Below are 19290 nucleotides of genomic sequence, written 5' to 3' on the forward strand. Positions count from 1 at the left end.
GATTTTAAAAATTCCTTGTAAAAATGTATGATCACAATCAGACTATTGAAACCATTTTAGTTGGGAACAAAGTTCCAAAATTGTCTAGATAGTGGCAAAGAAGCCAAGAAAATAGGAAAGAAACAAAAAGAGAGCAAAAGAGTCAGCTTCAGTGTACAAGCTCGTTCTAGAAGTAGTCTGCTGGGAAAAGGAACCCCCAGCTAAATTTCCAATGTATTCCTGCGCTTGATTCAGTAACTGGTCAATGTAAAAACCAATCCTTTTGTACAACTTCTTCCAGCAACAAAAACTCCAACAGGTTGACACTACCATCATGCCTGTTCCAGACATATTTAAAAGAGAAATGATGATTTTCTTGAAAACCTACTTACATAAAAGTTGCAAGATGGTGGAGGGATTCCCACATCCTCCTTCCTCCATCTGGCTTGAAAGTATATTTGATAAAATATGCAACAAAGCACATGATTTATAAGGGAGAGTCAAATGGATGATTTGGGAATCGATCTCTTGTTGATAGTAAACTTCATATCCACTCGGTGTGACCTTTTTAAAACAAAATGTGGAGCTGAGGCATGAATCTGCCACAACAATTGTAAAGCAAACATACACACTCCCCTTCATATGCCCCCCCCTCCACACACACCTAGGCACACACAGAGATCAGCATAGCAGATCATGAACACCTTGGAAAAGACTGAAATGCTAAATGCCTCTCTTGATGGGCAAAAGAGCTGGTGCAGTAATTCAAATGCCTGGTACAAAAATTCTGTTTAATATTTAGCTCCTATTTAAAACACAGCTTTTCATTTCATTCTATTTACAGAATATTTTCATTTCATTTGTTTCTTTAAAATTACTTAGTTCTCACCTGTTGTATGTCTAGGAATATTTTCTTCCAAAAATAGAAAAAAATAGATGATATCTTTTCAGCAGAAAACATTGGTTGATACAATTTTAAACCATCATGATATGGAAGAATTCTTCTGTCCCTCTCGAAGGTGGAAGAAGCATTTGGATCACAGATCATCTACAATGAAATACTTGACATGTTTAAGATGCTTTCAATCAATTTTGATCGTCAATTGCTTATTTGTTGTAAACAGTAATTTTTCAGTGAAGGGAAAGTGTGTGTGGTATATCTACATGATATGTTCAAAGGCAGTTCCTACTAATGGCCAGGCTGAATTCCAGTAAATAATGTCCCGAATGATATTTTGCCGCCTTCTTTGGCACTTCATGAAATCTTACCCTGATGAAGTGCTGAAACACAGAGATTTTCTCTTAGAGAGTGTCTCATGTTGTAACCTATCCCATGGATTTTATGCTGTAATTCTTATCTCTTTTAAAATTTACTATCTTCTGTACAGTTTTCATGAAACTTTCTGTTACAGTAGTGAATAGCACAGATAAATGTCATTTTGTACAACTTTGAATTTACCCCAAGAGCTGAGAGAAAACTTGATCCTATACTTCAATCCGAGTTTCTTCTATAGTCCAACTTTGTTTCTCTACCATCAAGCTTCTCCTTTGTTGCTGCTCCAAGCCCTGTCCAAGGTGACCTTGAATACTTTCAGGGATGGGACACCCACAACTTCTCTGGGCAACCTGTTCCAGTGTTCCAGCACTCCCACAGTAAAAAAGGCCTTCCTTTCATCTAATATGTGTAGGAAATCATAAATCTAGGCATAGAAGCTTGGAGTGCAAATTTGAAATTCTTTGGATTTGAAGCACATTTTATATGAATACTGACTTACAGATGACTAAAAGATGTTGATGGGCATTTGAGCTGACAAGTTTTGAAAAAGTGCACGGAAATTAAAATTGAAACCACTAAAATTAAAAACTCCTTGCCATTTTCTTTTTCCTCTCCTATTCAAAATTGCATATGTCAGATATCAGTGCTTCATGCAAACCTCTCAGATGCTCTCAGAGAAAAAGCTTTTCTTTCAGACTAAGTTGCGGTTGACGTAGAACACTAGCAGGAGTGAAAGATTTTCTGGGCATCGGGGCAGCCCGTTCTCCTTGGATTTGTGTGCAGAATGCATTTTATCCAAACTGGAAAATAGATCCCAGCTCTGTTCTATTCATCATTCTTACTTCATCAGGCCAGAAGATTCTGTGAAAAGTAGCCTGTGGACCTTGAAGACAGCGCATGTGAACCAGATGAGAGGTGATAGAGAAGTTGAGGGAGAGAAGAAAGAGCATGAGGCTGAAACCAGAAAGTATTTCTCCACGTGATCATGGAAGATTGCAGGAGCCACTTGGTACTATCAAACCAGCCCAACTTGGCACTGGTGCCACCTTGGGTCTGGGAGCCATGTTGCATATCGTGCATTTTAAGGAGCCAGCTGGCCACACCCAGCCATATGCCCCCAAACACAAACCAAGGCCCTTTTCTCTGGCAAACAAAACTCAGCTGCCCTGCTTCTGGATGGCAGATTGCAGGAACCACTTGGTACTATCAAACCAGCCCAACTTGGCACTGGTGCCACCATGGGTCTGGTCACCATCCTGCCTATTGTAGCTTTTCAGGAGCCAGCCGGTCACTCTCAGCCATAGGCCCCCAAACACAAACCTCGGCCCGTTTCCCTGGCAAACAAAAGTAAGCTGCCCCGCTTCTGCATGGCAGATTGCAGGAGCTACTTAGTACTATCAAATCAGCCCGACTTGGCACAGGTGCCACCTTGGATCTGGGAACCATCCTGTGTATCGTGGATTTTCAGGGGCCAGCCGGCCACTCTCAGCCATATGCCCCCAAAAACAAACCACGGACCTTTTCTCTGGCAAACAAAAATCAGCTGCCCCACTTCTGGATGGCAGATTGCAGGAGCCACTTGGGACTATCACACCAGCACAACATGGCACTGCTGCCACCTTGGATCTGGGAACAATCCTGCGTATCGTACATATTCAGGAACCAGCCGAACACTCCCAGCCACAGGCCCCCAAACACAAACAACGGCCCATTTCCCTGGCAAACAAAACTCAGCTGCCCCGCTTCTGGATGGCAGTTTGCAGGAGCCACTTGGGACTATCAAACCAGCCCGACTTGGTAATGGTACCACCTTGGATCTGGGAACCATCCGGCGTATCGTGGATTTTCAGGGGCCAGCCGGTCATTCCCAGCCATATGCCCCCAAACACAAACCTCGGCCCTTTTCTCTGGCAAACAAAACTCAACTGCCCCTCTTCTGGATGGCAAATTGCAGGACGCACTTGGTACTACAAAAAGAGCCCGACTTGGCAGTGGTGCCACCTTGGCTCTGGGAACCATCCTGTGTATCGAGCATTTTAAGGAGCCAGCCGGCAATTCCCAGCCGTATGCCCCAAAAAGAAACCATGGACCTTTTCTCTGGCAAAAAAAACTCAGCTGTCCCGCTTCTGGATGGCAGATTGCAGGAGTCACTTTGAACCATACAACCAGCCTTACTTGGCACTGGTGCCACCTTGGATCTGGGAACCATCCTGCCTATCGTTGATTTTCAGGGGCCAGCCGGCCACTCTCAGCCATAGGCCCCCAAACACAAACCACAGCCCTTTTCTCTAGCAAACAAAATTCAACTGCCCCGCTTGTGGATGGCAAATTGCAGGAGCCACTGGGTACTACAAAAACAGCCTGACTTGGCACTGGTGCCACCTTGCGTCTGGTTACCATGCGGCGTATCGTGCATTTTAAGGAGCCAGGTGGCCACTCCCAGCCATATGCCCCCAAACACAACCCACGGCCCTTTTCTCTGGCAAACAAAACTCAGCTGCCCCGCTTCTGGATGGCAGATTGCAGGAGACACTTGGTACTATCAAACCAGCCCGACTTGGCACTGGTGCCACCTTGGGTCTGGGAACCATCCTGCGTATCGTGGATTGTCAGGAGACAGCCGACCACTCTCGGCCACAGAGCCCAATCAAAAACAAAGGTCCGTTTCCCTGGCAAAAAAAACTCAGCTGCCCCGCTTCTGGATGGGAGATTGCAGGAGGCACTTGACACTGTCAAACGAGCCCCAATTGGCACTGGTGCCACCTTGGGTCTGGGAACCATGCTGCGTATCGTGGATTTTCAGGAGCCAGCCGGCCACTGCCAGCCACAGGCCCCCAAACACAAACCACAGCCTTTTTCTCTGGCAAACAAAACTCAGCTGCCCCGCTTCTGGATGGCAGATTGCAGGAACCACTTGGTACTATCAAACCAGCCCAACTTGGCACTGGTGCCACCATGGGTCTGGTCACCATCCTGCCTATAGTAGCTTTTCAGGAGCCAGCCGGTCACTCTCAGCCATAGGCCCCCAAACACAAATCTCGGCCCGTTTCCCTGGCAAACAAAACTAAGCTGCCCCGCTTCTGCATGGCAGATTGCAGGAGCTACTTAGTACTATCAAATCAGCCCGACTTGGCACAGGTGCCACCTTGGATCTGGGAACCATCCTGTGTATCGTGGATTTTCAGGGGCCAGCCGGCCACTCTCAGCCATATGCCCCCAAAAACAAACCACGGACCTTTTCTCTGGCAAACAAAAATCAGCTGCCCCACTTCTGGATGGCAGATTGCAGGAGCCACTTGGGACTATCACACCAGCACAACATGGCACTGCTGCCACCTTGGATCTGGGAACAATCCTGCGTATCGTACATATTCAGGAACCAGCCGAACACTCCCAGCCACAGGCCCCCAAACACAAACAACGGCCCATTTCCCTGGCAAACAAAAGTAAGCTGCCCCGCTTCTGGATGGCAGTTTGCAGGAGCCACTTGGGACTATCAAACCAGCCCGACTTGGTAATGGTACCACCTTGGATCTGGGAACCATCCGGCGTATCGTGGATTTTCAGGGGCCAGCCGGTCATTCCCAGCCATATGCCCCCAAACACAAACTTTGGCCCTTTTCTCTGGCAAACAAAACTCAACTGCCCCTCTTCTGAATGGCAAATTGCAGGACGCACTTGGTACTACAAAAAGAGCCCGACTTGGCAGTGGTGCCACCTTGGCTCTGGGAACCATCCTGTGTATCGAGCATTTTAAGGAGCCAGCCGGCAATTCCCAGCCGTATGCCCCAAAAAGAAACCATGGACCTTTTCTCTGGCAAAAAAAACTCAGCTGTCCCGCTTCTGGATGGCAGATTGCAGGAGTCACTTTGAACCATACAACCAGCCTTACTTGGCACTGGTGCCACCTTGGATCTGGGAACCATCCTGCCTATCGTTGATTTTCAGGGGCCAGCCGGCCACTCTCAGCCATAGGCCCCCAAACACAAACCACAGCCCTTTTCTCTAGCAAACAAAATTCAACTGCCCCGCTTGTGGATGGCAAATTGCAGGAGCCACTGGGTACTACAAAAACAGCCTGACTTGGCACTGGTGCCACCTTGCGTCTGGTTACCATGCGGCGTATCGTGCATTTTAAGGAGCCAGGTGGCCACTCCCAGCCATATGCCCCCAAACACAACCCACGGCCCTTTTCTCTGGCAAACAAAACTCAGCTGCCCCGCTTCTGGATGGCAGATTGCAGGAGACACTTGGTACTATCAAACCAGCCCGACTTGGCACTGGTGCCACCTTGGGTCTGGGAACCATCCTGCGTATTGTGGATTGTCAGGAGACAGCCGACCACTCTTGGCCACAGAGCCCAATCAAAAACAAAGGTACGTTTCCCTGGCAAAAAAAACTCAGCTGCCCCGCTTCTGGATGGGAGATTGCAGGAGCCACTTGGTACTATCAAACCAGCCCAACTTGGCACTGGTGCCGTCATGGGTCTGGTCACCATACTGCCTATCGTAGCTTTTCACGAGCCAGCCGGTCACTTCCAGGCTTAGGCCCCCAGACACAATCCTCGGACCGTTTCCCTGGCAAACAAAAGTAAGCTGCCCCGCTTCTGGATGGCAGATTGCAGGAACCACTTGGTACTATCAAACCAGCCCAAGTTGGCACTGGTGCCACCATGGGTCTGGGAACCATCCTGTGTATCGTGGATTCTAATTAGCCATCCGTCCACTCCAGGCCATAGGGCCCCAGGCACAAACAACGGCGCTTTTCCCTGGATAACAAACTCGCCTGCCAAATTTTTGATGGCAGATTGCAGGAGCCACTTGGTACTATCAAACCAGCCCAACTTGGCACTGGTGCCACCATGGGTCTGGTCACCATCCTGCCTATCGTAGCTTTTCAGGAGCCAGCCGGTCACTCCCAGCCATAGGCCCCGAGACACAAACCTCGGCCCGTTTCCCTGGCAAACAAAAGTAAGCTGCCCCGCTTCTGGATGGCAGATTGCAGGAGCCACTTGGTACTATCAAACCAGCCCGACTTGGCACTGGTGCCACCACTGGTCTGGGAACCATCCTGCGTATCGTGGATTCTAATTAGCCAGCTGGCCACTCCCAGCCACAGGCACCCAAACACAAACGACGGCGCTTTTCCCTGGAAAACAAAACTCGCCTGCCAACTTTTTGATGGCAGATTGCAGGAGCAACTTGGTACTATCAAACCAGCCCAACTTGGCACTGGTGCCACCATGGGTCTGGTCACCATCCTGCCTATCGTAACTTTTCAGGAGCCAGCCGGTCACTCTCAGCCATAGGCCCCCAAACAAAACCCACGGCCCGTTTCCCTGGCAAACAAAAGTAAGCTGCCCCGCTTCTGGATGGCAGATTCCCGGACGCACTTGGTACTATCAAACCAGCCCAACTTGGCACTGGTTCCACCTCTGATCTGGGAACCATGCTGAGTATCGAGGATTCTAAGGAGCCAGCCGGCCACTCCCAGCCACAGGCCCCCAAACACAAACAACGGCGCTTTTCCCTGGAAAACAAAACTCGCCCGCCAAGTTTGTGATGGCAGATTGCAGGAGCCACTTGGTACTATCAAACCAGCCCAACTTGGCACTGGTGCCGTCATGGGTCTGGTCACCATCCTGCCTATCGTTGCTTTTCACGAGCCAGCCGGTCACTCCCAGCCATAGGCCCCCAGACAAAAACCTCGGCCCGTTTCCCTGGAAAACAAAAGTAAGCTGCCCCGCTTCTGGATGGCAGATTGCAGGAACCACTTGGTACTATCAAACCAGCCCAACTTGGCACTGGTGCCACCATGGGTCTGGGAACCATCCTGTGTATCGTGGATTCTAATTAGCCATCCGTCCACTCCAGGCCATAGGGCCCCAGGCACAAACAACAGCGCTTTTCCCTGGAAAACAAAACTCGCCTGCCAACTTTTTGATGGCCGATTGCAGGAACCACTTGGTATTATCTAGCCAGCCCAACTTGGCACTGGTGCCACCATGGGTCTGGTCACCATCCTGCCTATCGTAGCTTTTCAGGAGCCAGCCGGTCACTCCCAGCCACAGGCCCCCAAACAAAATCAACGGCGCTGTTCCCTGGAAAACAAAACACGCCTGCCAACTTTTTGATGGAGTTTGCAGGAGCCAATGGTACTATCAAACCAGCCCAACTTGGCACTGGTGCCACCATGGGTCTGGTAAACATCCTGCGTATCGTGGATTCTTAGGAGCCAGCCGGCCACACCTAGCCACAGGCCCCCAAACAAAAACCTAGGCCTGTTTCTCTGGCAAACAAAAGTAAGCTGCCCCGCTTCTGGATGGCAGATTGCAGGAGACACTTGGGACTATCAAACCAGCCCAACTTGGCACTGGTGCCACCTCTGGTCTGGGAACCATCCTGCGTATCTTGTGTTCTAAGGAGCCACCTGGCCACTCCCAGCCACAGTCCCCCAAACACAAACAACGGCGCTTTTCCCTGGAAAACAAAACTGGCCTGCCAACTTTTTGATGGCAGATTGCAGGAGCCACTTGGTACCATCAAACCAGCCCAACTTGGCACTGGTGCCACCTTGGGTCTGGGAACCATCCTGCCTATTGTAGCTTTTCAGGAGCCAGCCTGTCACTCCTAGCCCTAGGCCCCCAGTCATAAACCTCGGCCCGTTTCCCTGGCACACAAAAGTAAGCTACCCCGCTTCAGGATGGCAGATTGCAGGAGCCACTTTTCACCATCAAACCAGCCCGACGTGGCACTGGTGCCACCTTGGGTCTGGGAACCATCCTGCGTATCGTGTGTTCTAAGGAGCCAGCCGGCCACTCCCAGCCACAGTCCCCCAAACACAAACAACGGTGCTTTTCCTTGGAAAACAAAACTGGCCTGCCAACTTTTTGATGGCAGATTGCAGGTGCTATTTAGTACTATCAAACCAGCCCGACTTGGCACTGGTGCCACCTCTGGTCTGGGAACCATCCTGCCTATCGTGGATTTTCAGGGGCCAGACGGCCACTCTCAGCCATATGCCCCCAGACACAAAGCTCTGCCCGTTTCCCTGGCAAACAAAAGTAAGCTACCCCGCTTCTGGATGGCAGATTGCAGGAGCCACTTGGTACTATCAAACCAGCCCAACTTGGCACTGGTGCCACCATGGGTCTGGTCACCATCCTGCCTATCGCAGCTTTTCAGGACCTAGCAGGTCACTCCCAGCCATAGGCCCCCAGACACAAACCTCGGCCCGTTTCCCTGACAAACAAAAGTAAGCTGCCCCGCTTCTGGATGGCAGATTGCAGGACGCACTTGGTACTATCAAACCAGCCCAACTTGGCAAAGGTGCCACCTCTGGTCTGGGAACCATCCTGCGTATCGTGGATTCTAAGGAGCCAGCCGGCCACTCCCAGCCACAGGCCCTCAAACACAAACAACGGCGCTTTTCCCTGGAAAACAAAACTCGCCTGCCAACTTTTTGATGGCAGATTGCAGGAGCCACTTGGTACTATCAAACCAGCCCAACTTGGCACTGGTGCCACCATGGGTCTGGTCACCATCCTGCCTATCGTAGCTTTTCAGGAGCCAGCCGGTCACTCCCAGCCATAGGTCCCCAGTCACAAACCTCGGCCCGTTTCCCTGGCAAACAAAAGTAAGCTGCCCCGCTTCTGGATGGCAGATTGCAGGAGCCCCTTGGTACTATCAAACCAGCCCGACTTGGAACTGGTGCCACCTCTGGTCTGGGAACCATGCTGCGTAACACAGATTCTAAGGCGCCAGTCGGCCACTCCCAGCCACAAGCCCCCAAACACAAACAACGGCGCTATTCTCTGGCAAACAAAACTCCACTGCCCCTCTTCTGGATGGCAGATTGCAGGACGCACTTGGTACTATAAAAACAGCCCGACTTGGCACTGGTGCCACCTTGGGTCTCGGAACCATCCTGCGTATCGATCTTTTTAATGAGACAGCCGGCCACTCCAAGCCATATGCCCCCAAACACAACCCACGGCCCTTTTCTCTGGCAAACAAAACTCAACTGCACCGCTTCTGGATGGCAGATTGCAGGAGCCACTTGGTACTATCAAACCAGCCCGACTTGGCACTGGTGCCACCTTGGGTCTGGGAACCATCCTGCGTATTGTGGGTTGTCAGGAGCCAGCCGAACACTCTCGGCCACAGACCCCAATCAAAAACAACGGCCCGTTTCACAGGCAAACAAAACTCAACTGCCCCTCTTCTGGATGGCAAATTTTAGGACGCACTTTGTACTACGAAAACCGCCCGACGTGGCACTGGTGCCACCTTGTGTCAGGGAACCATCCTGCATATTGAGCTTTTTAAGGAGCCAGCCGGCCACGCTGAGCCATATACCCCCAAAAACAAACCACGGACCATTTCTCATGGAAACAAAAATCCGCTGCCCCGCGTCTGGATGGCAGATTGCAGGAGCCACTTTGCACCATCAAACCAGCCCGACTTGGCACTGGTGCCACCTTGGGTCTGGGAACAATCCTGCATATCGTGGATTCTAAGGAGCCAGCCGGCCACTCCCAGCCACAGGCCCCCAAACACAAACAACGGCGCTTTTCCCTGGAAAACAAAACTCGCCTGCCAGCTTTTTGATGGCAGATTGCAGGAGCCACTTGGTACTATCAAATCATCCCAACTTGGTACTGGTGCCACTATGGGTCTGGGAACCATCCTGCCTATTGTAGCATTTCAGGAGCCAGCCGGTCACTCCCAGCCATAGGCCCCCAGACACAAACCTCGGACCGTTTCCCTGGCAAACAAAATTAAGCTGCCCCGATTCTGGATGGCAGATTGCAGGAGCCACTTGGTAGTGTCAAACCAGCCCGACTTGGCACTGGTGCCACCTTGGGTCTGGGAACCATCCTGCGTATCGTGGATTCTAAGCAGCCACCCGGCCACTCTGAGCCACAGGCGCCCAAACACAAAATACGGCGCTTTTCCCTGGAAAACAAAACTCGCCTGCCAACATTTTGATGGCAGATTGCAGGAGGCACATGGTACTATCAGACCAGGCAAACATGGCACTGGTGCCACCTTGGCTCTGGGAACCATCCTGCCTATCGTGGATTTTCAGGGGCCAGCCGGCCAATCTCAGCCATATGGATCCAAACACATACCACGGCCCTTTTCTATGACAAACAAAACTCAACTGCCCCTCTTCTGGATGGGAAATTGCAGGACGCACTTGGTACTACAAAAAGAGCCCGACTTGGCACTGATGCCACCTTGGGTCAGGGAACAATCCTGCGTATCGATCTTTTTATGGAGCCAGCCGGCCACGTCCAGCCATATACCCCCAAAAAAAAACCACGGAACTTTTCTCCAGCAAACAAAAATCCGCTGCCCCGCGTCTGAATGGCAGATTTCAGGAGCTATTTAGTATTATCAAACCAGCCCGACTTGGCACTGGTGCCACCATGAGTCTGGTAACCATCCTGCCTATCGTAGCTTTTCAGTAGCCAGCCGGTCACTCCCAGCCATAGGCCCCCAGACAAATACCTCGGCCCGTTTCCCTGGGAAACAAAAGTAAGCTGTCCCGCTTCTGGATGGCAGATTGCAGGAGCCACTTGGTACTATCAAACCAGCCCAACTTGGCACTGGTGCCACCTTGGCTCTGGGAACCATCCTGCGTATCCTGGGTTCAAAGGAGGCAGCCGGCCACTCCCAGCCACAGGCCTCTAAACAAGAACAACGGCGCTTTTCCCTGGAAAACAAAACTCGCCTGACAACTTTCGGATGGCAGATTGCAGGAGCCACTTGGTACTATCAAACCAGCCCAACTTGGCACTGGTGCCACCATGGGTCTGGTCACCATCCTGCCTATCGTAGCTTTTCAGGAGCCAGCCGGTCACTCCCAGCCATAGGCCCCCAGACAAATATCTCGGCCCGTTTCCCTGGCAAGCAAAAGTAAGCAGCCCCGCTTCTGGATGGCAGATTGCAGGAGCCACATGGTACTATCAAACCAGGCCAACATGGCACTGGTGCCATCTTGGTTCTGGGAACCATCCTGCCTATCGTGGATTTTCAGGGGCCAGCCGGCCACTCTCAGCCATATGCCCCCAAACATATGCCACGGTCCTTTTCTCTGGCAAACAAAACTCAACTGCCCCTCTTCTGGATGGCAAATTGCAGGACGCACTTGGTACTACGAAAACAGCCCGACTTGGCACTCATGCCACCTTGGGTCAGGGAACAATCCTGCGTATCGAGATTTTTAAGGAGCCAGCCGGCCACGTCCAGCCATATACCCCCAAAAAAAACCACGGAACTTTTCTCCAGCAAACAGAAATCCGCTGCCCCGCGTCTGGATGGCAGATTTCAGGAGTTATTTAGTATTATCAAACCAGCCCGACTTGGCAGTGGGGCCACCATGAGCCTGGTAACCATCCTGCCTATCGTAGCTTTTCAGTAGCCAGCCAGTCACGCCCAGCCATAGGCCCCCAGACAAATACCTCGGCCCGTTTCCCTGGGAAACAAAATTAAGCTGTCCCGCTTCTGGATGGCAGTTTGCAGGATCCACTTGGTACTATCAAACCAGCCGAACTTGGCACTGGCGTAACCTTGGCTCTGGGAACCATCCTGCGTATCCTGGGTTCAAAGGAGGCAGCCGGCCACTCCCAGCCACAGGCCCCCAAACAGAAACAACGGCGCTTTTCCCTGGAAAACAAAACTGGCCTGCCAAGTTTTTGATGGCAGATTGCAGGAGCCACTTGGTACTATCAAACCAGCCCAACTTGGCACTGGTGCCACCATGGGTCTGGTCACCATCCTGCCTATCGTAGCTTTTCAGGAGCCAGCCGGTCACTCCCAGCCATAGGCCCCCAGACAAATATCTCGGCCCGTTTCCCTGGCAAGCAAAAGTAAGCAGCCCCGCTTCTGGATGGCAGATTGCAGGAGCCACATGGTACTATCAAACCAGGCCAACATGGCACTGGTGCCACCTTGGTTCTGGGAACCATCCTGCCTATCGTGGATTTTCAGGGGCCAGCCGGCCACTCTCAGCCATATGCCCCCAAACATATACCACGGTCCTTTTCTCTGGCAAACAAAACTCAACTGCCCCTCTTCTGGATGGCAAATTGCAGGACGCACTTGGTACTACGAAAACAGCCCGACTTGGCACTCATGCCACCTTGGGTCAGGGAACAATCCTGCGTATCGAGATTTTTAAGGAGCCAGCCGGCCACGTCCAGCCATATACCCCCAAAAAAAAACCACGGAACTTTTCTCCAGCAAACAGAAATCCGCTGCCCCGCGTCTGGATGGCAGATTTCAGGAGTTATTTAGTATTATCAAACCAGCCCGACTTGGCAGTGGGGCCACCATGAGCCTGGTAACCATCCTGCCTATCGTAGCTTTTCAGTAGCCAGCCAGTCACGCCCAGCCATAGGCCCCCAGACAAATACCTCGGCCCGTTTCCCTGGGAAACAAAATTAAGCTGTCCCGCTTCTGGATGGCAGTTTGCAGGATCCACTTGGTACTATCAAACCAGCCGAACTTGGCACTGGCGTAACCTTGGCTCTGGGAACCATCCTGCGTATCCTGGGTTCAAAGGAGGCAGCCGGCCACTCCCAGCCACAGGCCCCCAAACAGAAACAACGGCGCTTTTCCCTGGAAAACAAAACTGGCCTGCCAAGTTTTTGATGGCAGATTGCAGGAGCCACTTGGTACTATCAAACCAGCCCAACTTGGCACTGGTGCCACCATGGGTCTGGTCACCATCCTGCCTATCGTCGCTTTTCAGGCGCCAGCCGGTCACTCCCAGCCATAGGCCCCCAGTCACAAACCTCGGCCCGTTTCCCTGGCAAACAAAAGTAAGCTACCCCGCTTCTGGATGGCAGATTGCAGGAGCCACTTTGCACCATCAAACCAGCCCGACTTGGCACTGCTGCGACCTCTGGTCTGGGAACCATCCTGCGTATCGTGGATTCTAAGGAGCCAGCTGGCCACTCCCAACCACAGGCCCCCAAACACAAACAACGGCGCTTTTCTCTGGAAAACAAAACTCACCTGCCAACTTTTTGATGGCAGATTGCAGGAGCCACTTGGTACTATCAAACCAGCCCAACTTGGCACTGGTGCCACCATGGGTCTGGTCACCATCCTGCCTATCGTAGCTTTTCAGGAGCCAGCCGGTCACTCCCAGCCATAGGCCCCGAGACACAAACCTCGGCCCGTTTCCCTGGCAAACAAAATAAGCTACCCCGCTTCTGGATGGCAGATTGCAGGACGCACTTGGTACTATCAAACCAGCCCAACTTGGCACTGGTGCCACCTCAGGTCTGGGAACCATCCTGCGTCTCGTGGATTCTAAGGAGCCAGCCGGCCACTCCCACCCATAGGCCCCCAAACAAAAACAACGGCGCTTTTCCCTGGAAAACAAAACTCGCCTGCCAACTTTTTGATGGCCGATTGCAGGAACCACTTGGTATTATCAAGCCAGCCCGACTTGGCACTGGTGCCACCTTGGGTCTGGGAACCATGCTGCGTATCGTGGATTCTAAGGAGCCAGCCGGCCACTCCCTGCCACAGGCCCCCAAACACAAACAACGGCGCTTTTCCCTGGAAATCAACACTCGCTTGCCGACTTTTTGATGGCAGATTGCAGGAGCCACTTGGTACTATCAAACCAGCCCAACTTGGCACTGGTGCCACCATGGGTCTGGTCACCATCATGCCTCTCGTAGCTTTTAAGGACCTAGCGGGTCACTCACAGCCATAGGCCCCCAGACACAAACCTTGGCCCGTTTCCCTGGCAAACAAAAGTAAGCTGCCCCGTTTCTGGATGGCAGATTTCAGTAGCAACTTTGCACCATCAAACTGGCCCGACTTGTCACTGCTGCCACTTTAGGTCTGGGAACCATCCTGCGTATCGTGGATTCTAATTAGCCATCCGGCCACTCCCACCCACAGGCCCCCAAACACAAACAACGGCGCTTTTCCCTGGAAAACAAAACTCGCCTACCAACATTTTGATGGCAGATTGCAGGAGCCACATGGTACTATCAAATCAGCCCAACTTGGCACTGGTGCCACCATGGGTCTGGTAACCATCCTGCCTATCGTACCTTTTCAGGAGCCAGCTGGTCACTCCCAGCCATAGGCCCCCAGACAAAAACCTCGGCTCCTTTCCCTGGCAAACAAAAGTAAGCTGCCCTGCTTCTGGATGGCAGATTGCAGGAGCCACTTTGCACCATCAAACTGGCCCGACTTGTCACTGTTGCCACCTCTGGTCTGGGAACCATCCTGCGTATCGTGGGTTCTAATTAGCCAGCCGGCCACTCCCAGCCACAGGCCCCCAAACACAAACAACGACGCTTTTCCCTGGAAAACAAAACTCGCCTGACAACTTTTTGATGGCAGATTGCAGGAGCCACTTGGTACTATCAAACCAGCCCAACTTGGCACTGGTGCCACCATGGGTCTGGTCACCATCCTGCCTATCGTAGCTTTTCAGGAGCCAGCCGGTCACTCCCAGCCATAGGCCCCCAGACACAAAGCTCGGCCCGTTTCCCTGGCAAACAAAAGTAAGCTGCCCCGCTTCTGGATGGCTGATTGCAGGAGCCACTTCGTACTATCAAACCAGCCCGACTTGGCACTGGTGCCACCACTGGTCTGGGAACCATCCTGCGTATCGTGGATTCTAATTAGCCAGCCGGCCACTCCCAGCCACATGCACCCAAACACAAACGACGGCGCTTTTCCCTGGAAAACAAAACTCGCCTGACAACTTTTTGATGGCAGATTGCAGGAGCCACTTGGTACTATCAAACAAGCCGAACTTGGCACTGGTGCCACCTCTGGTCTGGGAACCATCCTGCCTATCGTGGATTTTCAGGGGCCAGACGGCCACTCTCAGCCATATGCCCCCAGACACAAAGCTCTGCCCGTTTCCCTGGCAAACAAAAGTAAGCTGCCCCGCTTCTGGATGGCAGATTGCAGGACGCACTTGGTACTATCAAACCAGCCCGACTTGGCACTGGTGCCACGTCAAGTCTGGGAACCATCCTGCGTATCGTGGATTCTAAGGAGCCAGCCGGCCACTCCCAGCCACAGGCCCCCAAACACAAACAACGGCGCTTTTCCCTGGAAAACAAAACTCGCCTGCCAACTTTTTGATGGCAGATTGCAGGAGCAACTTGGTACTATCAAACCAGCCCAACTTGGCACTGGTGCCACCATGGGTCTGGTCACCATCCTGCCTATCGTAACTTTTCAGGAGCCAGCCGGTCACTCTCAGACATAGGCCCCCAAACAAAACCCACGGCCCGTTTCCCTGGCAAACAAAAGTAAGCTGCCCCGCTTCTGGATGGCAGATTCCCGGACGCACTTGGTACTATCAAACCAGCCCAACTTGGCACAGGTTCCACCTCTGATCTGGGAACCATGCTGAGTATCGTGGATTCTAAGGAGCCAGCCGGCCACTCCCAGCCACAGGCCCCCAAACACAAACAACGGCGCTTTTCCCTGGAAAACAAAACTCGCCCGCCAAGTTTGTGATGGCAGATTGCAGGAGCCACTTGGTACTATCAAACCAGCCCAACTTGGCACTGGTGCCGTCATGGGTCTGGTCACCATCCTGCCTATCGTAGCTTTTCACGAGCCAGCCGGTCACTCCCAGCCATAGGCCCCCAGACAAAAACCTCGGCCCGTTTCCCTGGCAAACAAAAGTAAGCTGCCCCGCTTCTGGATGGCAGATTGCAGGAACCACTTGTTACTATCAAACCAGCCCAACTTGGCACTGGTGCCACCATGGGTCTGGGAACCATCCTTTGTATCGTGGATTCTAATTAGCCATCCGTCCACTCCAGGCCATAGGGCCCCAGGCACAAACAACGGCGCTTTTCCCTGGAAAACAAAACTCGCCTGCCAACTTTTTGATGGCCGATTGCAGGAACCACTTGGTATTATCAAGCCAGCCCCACTTGGCACTGGTGCCACCTTGGGTCTGGGAACCATGCTGCGTATCGTGGATTCTAAGGAGCCAGCCGGCCACTCCCTGCCACAGGCCCCCAAACACAAACAACGGCGCTTTTCCCTGGAAAACAAAACTCGCCTGACAACTTTTTGATGGCAGATTGCAGGAGCCACTTGGTACTATCAAACCAGCCCAACTTGGCACTGGTGCCACCATGGGTCTGGTCACCATCCTGCCTATCGTAGCTTTTCAGGAGCCAGCCAGCCACCCCCAGCCAGAGGCCCCCAGACAAATATTTCGGCCCGTTTCCCTGGCAAACAAAAGTAAGCTGCCCCGCTTCTGCATGGCAGATTGCAGGAGCCACTTTGCACCGTCAAACCAGCCCAACTTGGCACTGGTGCCACCTCAGGTCTGGGAACCATCCTGCGTCTCGTGGGTTCTAATTAGCCATCCGTCCACTCCAGGCCATAGGGCCCCAGGCACAAACAACGGCGCTTTTCCCTGGAAAACAAAACTCGCCTGCCAACATTTTGATGGCCGATTGCAGGAACCACTTGGTATTATCAAGCCAGCCCAACTTGGCACTGGTGCCACCATGGGTCTGGTCACCATCCTGCCTATCGTAGCTTTTCAGGAGCCAGCCGGTCACTCCCAGCCATAGGCCCCCAGACACAAACCTCGGACCGTTTCCCTGGCAAACAAAAGTAAGCTGCCCCGCTTCTGGATGGCAGATTGCAGGAACCACTTGGTACTATCAAACCAGCCCAACTTGGCACTGGTGCCACCATGGGTCTGGGAACCATCCTGTGTATCGTGGATTCTAATTAGCCATCCGTCCACTCCAGGCCATAGGGCCCCAGGCACAAACAACGGCGCTTTTCCCTGGAAAACAAAACTCGCCTGCGAACATTTTGATGGCCGATTGCAGGAACCACTTGGTATTATCAAGCCAGCCCGACTTGGCACTGGTGCCACCTTGGGTCTGGGAACCATGCTGCGTATCGTGGATTCTAAGGAGCCAGCCGGCCACTCCCAGCCACAGGCCCCCAAACACAAACAACGACGCTTTTCCCTGGAAATCAACACTCGCTTGCCGACTTTTTGATGGCAGATTGCAGGAGCCACTTGGTACTATCAAACCAGCCCAACTTGGCACTGGTGCCACCATGGGTCTGGTCACCATCCTGCCTATCGTAGCTTTTCATGAGCCAGCCGGCCACTCCCAGCCATAGGCCCCCAGACACAAACCTCGGCCCGTTTCCCTGGCAAACAAAAGTAAGCTGCCCCGCTTCTGGATGGCAGATTCCCGGACGCACTTGTTACAATCAAACCAGCCCAACTTGGCACTGGTGCCACCTCTGGTCTGGGAACCATGCTGAGTATCGTGGATTCTAAGGAGCCAGCCGGCCACTCCCAGCCACAGGCCCCCAAACACAAACAACGGCGCTTTTCCCTGGAAAACAAAACTCGCCTGCCAAGTTTTTGATGGCAGATTGCAGGAGCCACTTGGTACTATCAAACCAGCCCAACTTGGCACTGGTGCCGTCATGGGTCTGGTCACCATCCTGCCTATCGTAGCTTTTCAGGAGCCAGCCGGTCACTTCCAGGCTTAGGCCCCCAGACACAATCCTCGGACCGTTTCCCTGGCAAACAAAAGTAAGCTGCCCCGCTTCTGGATGGCAGATTGCAGGAACCACTTGGTACTATCAAACCAGCCCAAGTTGGCACTGGTGCTACCATGGGTCTGGGAACCATCCTGTGTATCGTGGATTCTAATTAGCCATCCGTCCACTCCAGGCCTTAGGGCCCCAGGCACAAACAACGGCGCTTTTCCCTGGATAACAAACTCGCCTGCCAAATTTTTGATGGCAGATTGCAGGAGCCACTTGGTACTATCAAACCAGCCCAACTTGGCACTGGTGCCACCATGGGTCTGGTCACCATCCTGCCTATCGTAGCTTTTCAGGAGCCAGCCGGTCACTCCCAGCCATAGGCCCCGAGACACAAACCTCGGCCCGTTTCCCTGGCAAACAAAAGTAAGCTGCCCCGCTTCTGGATGGCAGATTGCAGGAGCCACTTGGTACTATCAAACCAGCCCGACTTGGCACTGGTGCCACCACTGGTCTGGGAACCATCCTGCGTATCGTGGATTCTAATTAGCCAGCTGGCCACTCCCAGCCACAGGCACCCAAACACAAACGACGGCGCTTTTCCCTGGAAAACAAAACTCGCCTGACAACTTTTTGATGGCAGATTGCAGGAGCCACTTGGTACTATCAAACCAGCCCAACTTGGCACTGGTGCCACCATGGGTCTGGTCACCATCCTGCCTATCGTAGCTTTTCAGGAGCCAGCCGGTCACTCCCAGCCATAGGCCCCCAGACAAATACCTCGGCCCGTTTCCCTGGAAAACAAAAGTAAGCTGCCCCGCTTCTGGATGGCAGATTGCAGGACGCACTTGGTACTATCAAACCAGCCCGACTTGGCACTGGTGCCACGTCAAGTCTGGGAACCATCCTGCGTATCGTGGATTCTAAGGAGCCAGCCGGCCACTCCCTGCCACAGGCCCCCAAACACAAACAACGGCGCTTTTCCCTGGAAAACAAAACTCGCCTGCCAACTTTTTGATGGCAGATTGCAGGAGCAACTTGGTACTATCAAACCAGCCCAACTTGGCACTGGTGCCACCATGGGTCTGGTCACCATCCTGCCTATCGTAACTTTTCAGGAGCCAGCCGGTCACTCTCAGCCATAGGCCCCCAAACAAAACCCACGGCCCGTTTCCCTGGCAAACAAAAGTAAGCTGCCCCGCTTCTGGATGGCAGATTCCCGGACGCACTTGGTACTATCAAACCAGCCCAACTTGGCACTGGTTCCACCTCTGATCTGGGAACCATGCTGAGTATCGTGGATTCTAAGGAGCCAGCCGGCCACTCCCAGCCACAGGCCCCCAAACACAAACAACGGCGCTTTTCCCTGGAAAACAAAACTCGCCCGCCAAGTTTGTGATGGCAGATTGCAGGAGCCACTTGGTACTATCAAACCAGCCCAACTTGGCACTGGTGCCGTCATGGGTCTGGTCACCATCCTGCCTATCGTAG

Source organism: Melospiza melodia, chromosome 3 (genome assembly GCF_035770615.1).
Source record: "Melospiza melodia melodia isolate bMelMel2 chromosome 3, bMelMel2.pri, whole genome shotgun sequence".
NCBI classification, from domain to species: Eukaryota; Metazoa; Chordata; class Aves; order Passeriformes; family Passerellidae; genus Melospiza; species Melospiza melodia.